This window comes from Lithobates pipiens, unplaced genomic scaffold, assembly GCF_037356315.1.
Source record: "Lithobates pipiens isolate NorthernLeopardFrog02 unplaced genomic scaffold, aLitPip1_a1.2 Scaffold_16, whole genome shotgun sequence".
Lineage (NCBI taxonomy): Eukaryota > Metazoa > Chordata > Amphibia > Anura > Ranidae > Lithobates > Lithobates pipiens.
Genome location: NW_027507748.1, coordinates 630,646,006 through 630,655,448, shown reverse-complemented (window position 1 = coordinate 630,655,448; position 9,443 = coordinate 630,646,006). Strand labels below are relative to the sequence as shown.

The following is a 9,443-nucleotide window of genomic DNA, read 5'->3' as shown; positions in this document are numbered from 1 at the left end:
CTCTATGCTGGCTTGTGTCTTCCCCCCCCTTTAAGGGCGGAGAGTTAGCGTAGCCCCATCTCCATCAGCATTCATCCAAATGAACCTCGTGTCAGCACTGAGGCATTATGGGGTTGGTAGTTCAAATGCCGACTCGAAAGGCTTTGCACATGCTCACTGCTTCCACCTATGGCTGTCCGCATCGAGCCGGTGACGTCAGACGCCGGCTCGATGGATGGGGGATATAAAAGGCAGCGCTGTCACTTCATCTGTAGTGCAGGTTCAGCACTGATACTGCCGCCACGCTGACTCTTTCTGTCTGGTAAATATATTTTCTTAGTTGAACTTTATACTGCTACAACATCGTTCCTCATCTTTCTATACCTATACCTATTTATCCTTCCTTTTATTTGCTTGTAGGTTCAGCAAGCCTGGAGTGGCAGCATACCGCTGCACTCTGTAATTTACAAAACACTACAACGAATCAATTGATTCTTTCTTTGTGATCTGTTGCATCTGTATTGCACCAATATTATCACATGGAATTAATTCTTTCATCTTTGACTCTAACTGCAGGTAAAAATAATTTTTATTTCTTTTACTCTCTTTAACAGTATACTAGTTGTATATCCCCAACAGTTACCTCTTACAACCTTTATACTAATTAGGCGTAATTAAAATCAATTGTTCTATTCCTCTGATAATGAGTATCTCATGTTCTACTATGGAGGCATGTTTTTCAGCCCCAATTCCCTCCTATAATTGAGGGATTGATATCGTTTACCCTTTCTGTTACAGAGTAATATTTTTCAATACCTGTGCTGGATTTGTAAACTTGGTACTTATTTCTGGATTTTGTTTTTGATTTTTGTAGCGCTTGTCTACCTCCATCTATGCCCTGCATGGGGCTGGGTTGTTTTTAGCATTTGATCCTGTCACCTAATTCTTGCCACCTATCTCACCATCTATTGGCTTGTGGGTTGCGATGCCGGGAATGACAATACCTGGGTAAGCATTGTACCTCTTTGGACTGAGCGAATTGAGACCAATTTCATATTTAATGTTCTGAAATTTATGTGTATCTAATTGTATGGCATAAATGTACTTTCTGTATTCTTAAACCCTCTTTTTCTTGTGTTTATGTTCATGTTAGTTGCATACTCCCCTGAAGAAGCAAAAACGCGAAACATGTCGGGAGGATACATGATCATTCTCAGCAACTAACATTTTCAGGATCCCCTATACTCTATGTCATGTAATGTTTTGTATAAAGAGTGTATCTGTTATTTTTTTTGCTATTTTGGTTCCTCCAAAATAATTTTAACATATTTTCAAATATTAAAGCCATGAATTCTTTTATAAGAAATCTCTGTCTCTTTATATAGTGTACCGTATAAAAATCCCCTGGCCCCCCCTTTTTTCCTATTCTTGGATACAATATTTATAGAATTATTAGGGGATGAGGTACCTTTAACAGTAATGTGTCTCTGGGATAGTGTGGACCAACTTTTTTCTATTTCCCTCTATACAAATTTCCTTGTTCCAACTTGGAAGTGGAGTAAAATTGTCGTGACAAGGCATCAGCCCTTACATTCTTAGTACTGGGTAAGAATGAGACCATGTAATTAAAACTCGACAAGAAAAGAGCCAATCGCGCCCTTCTGGGATGTGAGATTCTTATGGTCAGTAAGCATAAGAACAGGCACAGTGGTACCTTCAAGGAGATGTCTCCATTCTTTCAGGGCTAAAATGATCGCCAACAGCTCTTTGTCACCAATCTCGTAATTGCAATCAGCAGGTGACAATTTCTTGGAAAAGTAGCCACACAGATGCATAGCGCTCTCAGAGTTAGGACGTTGAGACAGAAGGGTGCCAACTCCAGTCTCAGAAGCATCAACTTCTAGGATAAAGGGCAACGTAGGATCAGGATGTGCCAACACAGGAGCAGAAACAAAGGCAGCCTTGAGAGTCTCAAAGGCCTCAATGGACAACGGAGACCAACTCTGTGGGTTACCGTTCTTTCTGGTCATATCAGTCAGGGGCTTGACCAGAGATGAGAAGTTGCAAATAAATTTCCGATAATAGTTGGCAAAGCCCAGGAAATGCTGAAGAGGACATAAACCCATGGGTTGAAGCCACTGTAGGACTGCCGAAAGTTTCTCTGGGTCCATCGAAAAACCAACAGTGGAAATGACACAGCCCAGAAATGTAACCTGTTCACAATGGAACTTACACTTCTCCAGTTTACAATAGATATTGTTCTCTCTTAGTTTCTGAAGCACACGACAGACATCTGTGTGGTAGCTCTCCAGGGACTTGGAAAATATGAGGATATCATTGAGATAAACCACCACACATAACTGCAACAAATCTCGGAGGACATCGTTAATAAATTCCTGGAAAACTGCAGGGGCGTTACAAAGGCCAAAAGGCATTACGAGGTACTCATAATGGCCTTTTCTGGTATTAAACACAGTTTTCCACTCGTTGCCCTCCTTAATCTGCACGAGATTGTATGCCCCTCTCAAATCAAGCTTTGTGAAAACCGTTGCTCCCTTGAGGTGGTCAAATAACTCTGTAATCAATGGAATCGGGTAGGCATTCTTAATCGTGCCACGATTGAGACCCCTATAATCTATACAAGGTCTCCGTTCACTGCTCTTCTTCTTCACAAAGAAGAAACCAGCACCAGCAGGAGACAAGGATGAAACCTCGAGAAAGTGCGTCTGCAACACACTCCTCCATGGCCTTATCCTCCAAGACCGACAAAGGGTAAACCTGGCCATAAGGGGGTATGGCACCAGGTTGAAAGTCAATAGCACAATCATAAGACCGGTGTGGAGGCAAACTACTGGAGTGACCGTTGTCAAAGACATTGCTAAAATTGCAGTACTCCTCCGGCAGGGAGGAGAGTGAAGAGGTGCACAGGACCTTGGATACCTTCAGGAAGCATGTCTCACTGCATTGTGGTGACCAGGAGAGAACCTCAGCACAGAGCGAATCAAAAGAGCAGTTGTGCCTCTATAACCAAGGATAACCAATAACCAGCAGAAACCTGGGTGAAGAAATAACTTGGAATTGGATTATCTCATGGTGAAGAGCCCCTACAGCCATGGACAATGGAACCGTCTCATGAGTCACATGGGCAGGCTGTAGAGGTCTCCCATCAAGAGCCTCAATGGCAAGTGGAGTGTCACGCAACTGCAGCGGAATCGAGTGCTGCAATACAAAGGCAGCATCAATGAACATGCCTGCAGCCCCAGAGTCGATTAGAGCCTGTATCTCGATGGACGATTCAGCCCAAGACAGGGTGACCGAAACCAAGGGCTTATCCTTCTGGATAACTGGGGATGAAACAACGCCACCTAAGGTCTGTCCATGACAGGACCTCAAGGTTTCTGGTGTTCCCTGGAAGGGTAGGACAAGACTTAAAAAAGGGACCTACCTGGCCACAATAAAGGCACAATCTCTCCCTCCTCCTAAAGGCTCTCCTATCCACAGAGAGACGCGTGAAGCCCAAGTGCATGGGTTCATCTTCACTGACCGACTCGATACCAGGAGGCATGGGATGTGAGGGAGGCATGAGTGCAACTGCAAAGCTTGGAGGCAAACATACAGGAGACTTTTGCAAGCACTCTTTAAAAGAAAGTCTTTCTCTGAGTCTGGAGTCAATGAGGATGGCAAACAAGATCAAGCTCTCCAGCTCAGTGGGTATATCTCGGGCTGCTATCTCATCCATGATGGAATCTGAAAGACCATGAGAAAAAGCAGCCACAAGGGCCTCATTGTTCCAAGCAACCTCTGCTGCCAGAGTACGGAATTCAATGGCATAGTTGGCAACAGTTCTCATACTCTGTTTGATGGACATGAGGCACTTGGCAGCAGAAGCGGAGCTTGCGGGAACGCCAAATACCCTTTTAAAGGAGGCCACAAAGTGAGGGTAACTCAAGACAACAGGTTTTTGCGTCTCCCATAGAGGGTTTGCCCAGGCCAAGGCTCTCTCAGAAAGCAATGATATCACAAAAACTACTTTGTTTCTGTCTGTGGGAAACGCCTGGGGCAGCATCTCAAAGTAAATCTCAACCTGGTTGAGAAACCCTCTGCATTGAACTGGATCACCCCCAAATCACTAGGGAAGTGGAGCGGAACCAGACATACCTCTTACAGAGGTAATATTCGAGGCAGGTGCCTGCACAGAGACTGGCGCAGCAGCAGGGATGGCCTGCAATTTAGGTTGTAATGGAGTAGCCACAGTGGGGGATTCCAGATGAGCCGTGCGACTCAGGAGCATTTGTAACGCTATGGCAAACTGATCCATGCAGTGATCTTGCTCATCCAATCTGGAAAAAAATATTACCAACAAGTGGATTGACTGTATCTCTTGAATTCATGGCCTTCGCCTACTGTCAGAAGCCATGAACCAGACCGAGACAGAAGTACAATTAAATCACACTTGTTTATTAATAAAAAATAAAAAGGTAAATAGAGTAAGCGTAGTCAAAGCATAGCCAGAGTCCAGTAACTGGATCAAATAGTCAGCCAGGCCACAGTTCAATAACCAGATGGGGTAAGCAGCCAGGCCAGAAGTCAGGGATCCAAGTGGAACAGCAAGCAGGATAAGGAGCCAGAAGGGATGTCAGCAAGCCAGTCTTTAAACAGGAACGCAGGAGATGGTTTCTTGTGATGTGACCAAGGCGAACGCAGAGATGAATTGAGCTGGACAGCTTTAAGTAGGCAGGTCAGATGAGCAGGATCAGGAACAGCTGGGTAACTGTGAAGAGGGATGAGAGCTGGTAATTAGCCGACAGCTGAGCAGCCAGCCCAGAGAAGGAAGGGCTAAGCCAGCCCTGACAGCAACGTGATGAAACTTTAACTAGTTATGAGCATCTCAAAGTTTTTAGAATAAATATCACTGATGGGTCTAGCAAAAGAGAACTACACCAGGCAATGCAAGTGTTATATAAATGTTTAGGAAATGTCTGGAACCCAGAAAGATAGCTAAATATGGCTGAGTTGAAAAAAAAAATAAGCGTGAGAATTCACTGGGGATATGAAAAGAGCCTGCTAGTTTTTTGAGGTTTCCTCACCCCTCCTTTGCGCTTGTGTATCTCTGTGTAAGAAAGGAGTGAGGTGCCCCCCTCCCCTTCACATTCCTCTGAAAAATTGTGTATTTGTAGAAAAGAGAAACAGGCGAGTTTCAGAAATTTTCTTAAAAAGATGGTGCCCGTCTGAAGCCAGAGATTTTTGTACATCTAAGTACTATCAAAAATGTTATATGAGAAAGATAGAAGCCTTTGTAAGAAGATCTTTGTAAGTTTAACTGAGAAATCATTTGTAGAAGAGGAGAGAAGTGAGACGGGTTTCCAGCTTCCCCTTTTGACCCCCCCCCCCCCCCTTAATAAGAAAGAAAAGGCTGATTTACATTTCTAAAAGGTAGCCAGGATTATTATAATTATTTAAATGTTTAGTTCTCCGTTCTAGAATACTGAGAGTGACAAGGGAAAAGGTTCCACTCATTGATAAGACCGGGTTGATTTAGTATTTTAGCATGGCAGAATATTAAAGGAACTATGCAAGTTAAGAAGCAATAGTTGGACAAGGAAGCACATACCAGAAGTTATAAGAAGGTTATTGATGGTTTAAAGAACATCAAAGTGAATTGCACTATAAAGAAAGTGAACAGAATGTTGCAGAATTATTATCAAGTGGCTTGATGGATGTGAGACAAGAAAAGGTTGAGGATGTTTTGATTACTTTAAATGTGTCCAGTCCATGGCAGAGACAGTAAATGGGGATGTGACTGAGTACTAACTTTACTGCCATAATAAGGAAACAAGGATTTGAATGGGCTTTGCTAAGAGAAGTGTGCAGTAGCATTGAGGCTCAGAAAGAAGAAAGAAAAGAGAAAGTGCTGAATGTTTTTTTAGCACAAAATGAAGGTCAAGGAGCTGTTTTTCAGAAACCAGGAAATGTTACAATTGTGGCAGGATTGGTCATCTTGCCAGAAAATGCAGATTGACTGACAGATGTAGCAGAAGAAAGAGGAAGATGGTGATAAATGACTAGTAAAGCAGCATAAACTTTTTGAGCACACAGAAGTTAATTTGTGCATCTGATGATAAAGACGCTTTTGTAACATCAGAAAATGTCATGCTTAGTCGATCACACCTGTTACATGCTTAGAACGTATGCATATTCATACGTATATAAACTTGATGTCTGTACGGCAGAAACACTTCCACTTTTACTCGCTTATAGTAGCCGAGAACTGTGTTGTATTTCTCCACTACAATGAATAAAAAGCACCTACTTATATTTGCATAAAGATCTGGGTCTACTATATCATCGGAATGTCTTGTTTGGAGACTCCCTAGCCTGATTTAACAAAAGTATTAACTTGGGGGGGGGGGGGGGGGGCTGAATACAAATGCACGCCACACTTTTCACATATTTATTTGTAAAAAATGTTGAAAACCATTTATCATGTTCCTCCCACTTCACAATTATGTGCCACTTTGTGTTAGTCTGTCACATAAAATTCCAATAAAATGAATTTATGTTTTTGGTTGTAACATGAATAAATTTGGAAAATGTCAAGGGGTATGTGCACAGGCACTGTATATAGCTGCCCAGAGTTTAGTTTTACATGCAAATTTTGTCAAAGCATTGTAGTGTAACACTGTGCATAGTTACTGTAATGAAAATCTTTATTTTGACCACAAGGCTGCAGTGTTCAACAACTCTGTTCAACACAAGTTCCAATACAGGAGTGCAGAGGCTGCTGGAACTTGTATGCTGGAAGCAGAACTAGTCCTACAGTTAAGCTGAGATAAAACTACACAGTCCAAGAGCAAATACCAGGGGGGGAGAGAGAGAGAGGCTTTGCTGCTGTAAGGGCATGTGTGGGAGAACTGAGTGGAACAGCATGGGCCTGGACCAGACCGGCTTGGATCAGAAAGCTAGGAGTGCCATCAGAAAGCTGGGTAACCTAAAGAGGAAGACTGGTGGAGACCTGCTCATTGCTGGATCAGGAGATCATCACAGCTACTTCTTCAAAGAACAAAAGGGCCGCCCCATGCAGGATGATCTTCGCTATGCTCTGCCTTACAAAAGGACTGGGTGAGAGGATTCCCAACCTACTTTCGCTACTCTTGTTGCAAGTGTGTTGCTGTTCAAGCTAGTACATGTTAGGGACACTGTACAGTACAAGCCTTTGCAATCAGTACATGTGCCCTGAATTTATGTTTTTGGTTGTAACATGAAAAAATGTGGAAAATGTCAAGGGGTATGTGCACAGGCACTGTATATAGCTGCCCAGAGTTTAGTTTTACGTGCAAATCTTGTCAAAGCATTGTAGTGTAACACTGTGCATAGTTATTGTAATGAAAATCTTTATTTTGACCACAAGGCTGCAGTGTTCAACAACTCTGTTCAACACAAGTTCATCTAAAGCTACAGTCTGCCATTCTTACCCATTCTTACAAATACTGCCTGCAGGTTATCTGAGCTAACCCTATCAATCCCTGCTAGGTAGAATGCTACATTTACTTTTGTAGCACCCTCTAGATAGTGTAGATAGTTTAGTTGCTAGCGTAGGTAAATTGGCTTGGCTGGGAGCCAGGCCTGGGCTGAATCTAGGTCAGGGTTTAATGATTCAGGAAGGCTGGATGACTCGTCTGACAGCTCTTCTGGTGCCTCACCCTGTTTTCTGGAAACTTGGAGAAGGTTCTGGATGTAGTGGGTGGAGGCTAGGAGGGACCGTCATGCATATGAGGACCCTGGCCCACCCCCAGGAAAAAGGGTCTGGAAGAAGGCAGCTCACTTCATAAATAGATATGAGTCATGCCAGCAGGAGCAGTCAGGTGGAGGATAGAGATGGAGAGCTGAGGGGGCTGTTGGGGGCCCTTGCAGGGAGTCCCCTGGGCTGAGGGATGGTCTAGGACTTGGGTGCTGGAGGGATCCTCCACAATACACTGAGGAACTGAGGATACATGGGAGCAAGAAGAGAGGACAACGGGAGCAGGTCAGCACATCTGGGAGATCTCCTGTGGAGTCAGCCAGATGGGCTGGTGAGTGTTCAGTCTGGGAGGACTTTGGAGTGGTTGGCTGGCCGGCGGAGGGGGGGGGGCTGGTAGGGGGGGGTGACTGCGGCTGGGCAGGTTGGTGGTGCCTGGGGAGGTGGTGCCTGGGGAGGTGGTGCTGGGATTGGTGGCCACAGGAGGAGTGAATAATGCTGGACACTGGCTTTTTTCTACACAACTAACACAGTGCCACTAACAGTGTGCCAGTGGAGTTCTGCAAGCAAGTGAGTGCTGGAGGAAGCAAAGGAGTGTATATAGACCATATATAGGAGGAGTTGTCCCTGAGGTTGTTTTGAGGTCGAGTGAGCATCCCGTGATCTCCAATCCCTATCCATGTTGTTATCACTCTATATAGGAACAAGACGAGGTTACCGACTGTTCTCTGGCTCTGGGTGCCTGTGGAAGTTTGATGTGCCTGGCTCTGCAGGGTGGGGGGTTCCATTCTACTTGCTGCTCCTTAGAGGTGCGCTACACTCTAATTCAAGCTCAAGCCATCCAAGGACGGAATTAGCCAACTTTGGACGTACATCTGCCAATCCTTCTGCCCCTCCTCTTCTAATAAAGTAACTTCCACAACAACTTCACATAGTAAAGAGGAACTCTGCTGACCAACTTACCATCCATAGCAATTTATGTTTGCTTCTCATCTTAAAGAGACTGCACCCTCCATTGTGCACCAACTTGTGATCCCCAACTAAACCAGCAGAAGGATCCAACATATATTTATGGTTTACTGGTGAAAAGTATAGCTCTGACAATCTTCCTGAAGCTTAAACTTAGTCTCTCCTGACTGAGGGTCTACAAGTGAGTTAGCCTTGTATTTTGTTACCCCTCTTTCCTCACTTAGGGAAAATCTCTCAGCCTTAGAGCTATTGTTTATATTCTCAGTCCTACAGGATGGGTGGGCATGTCTTAAAATGGTACTGTATTGTGTTGCATTGTCTCTTTGCTGTATTACCTTGCTTATTGATGACTTAACTGTTAGCTGTTTTCTTTGCTTGCCATACTATTCTTTGATCTTAATACAAGCTAATAATTTAGCAGGAGTGGTGTTTGGCCCAAGGATCAGTAAAGAACAGAGAATCTAAAATATTCTAGGGGCTTCTGTGGAGTTAGCACTACAGCAGTTACACTTTGACGTTTTTTAGGATGTAAATATAATAGCTGCTATTGTCAATCTGTTTATTAAGGCAAAATAAACGGGCCATCATCCTCTTCTTTGCTTCACTACTTTGGAAGACACACCTGGAAGTAAGAACAAAGAAAGTTGTCAATTAAGTCACAATCAATAATAATCCTGCATACTTATTCTGGGTCACTGGAACAAGGATGAGGATGATAACCCCAGCTTGAACCTTCAATAGCAAGCAGATAATATAACCT

General features: G+C 43.8%; 1 long non-coding RNA gene across 1 annotated transcript; it reads left to right on the top strand.

Moving 5' to 3' along the window:
- The first annotated feature begins 404 nt into the window (after window positions 1–404).
- Window positions 405–1,258, top strand: LOC143984489 (uncharacterized). Its single transcript, XR_013274886.1, has 3 exons — window positions 405–555; window positions 854–987; window positions 1,133–1,258. It is a non-coding gene; the product is annotated as an uncharacterized LOC143984489 (long non-coding RNA).
- The last annotated feature ends 8,185 nt before the right edge of the window (window positions 1,259–9,443 follow it).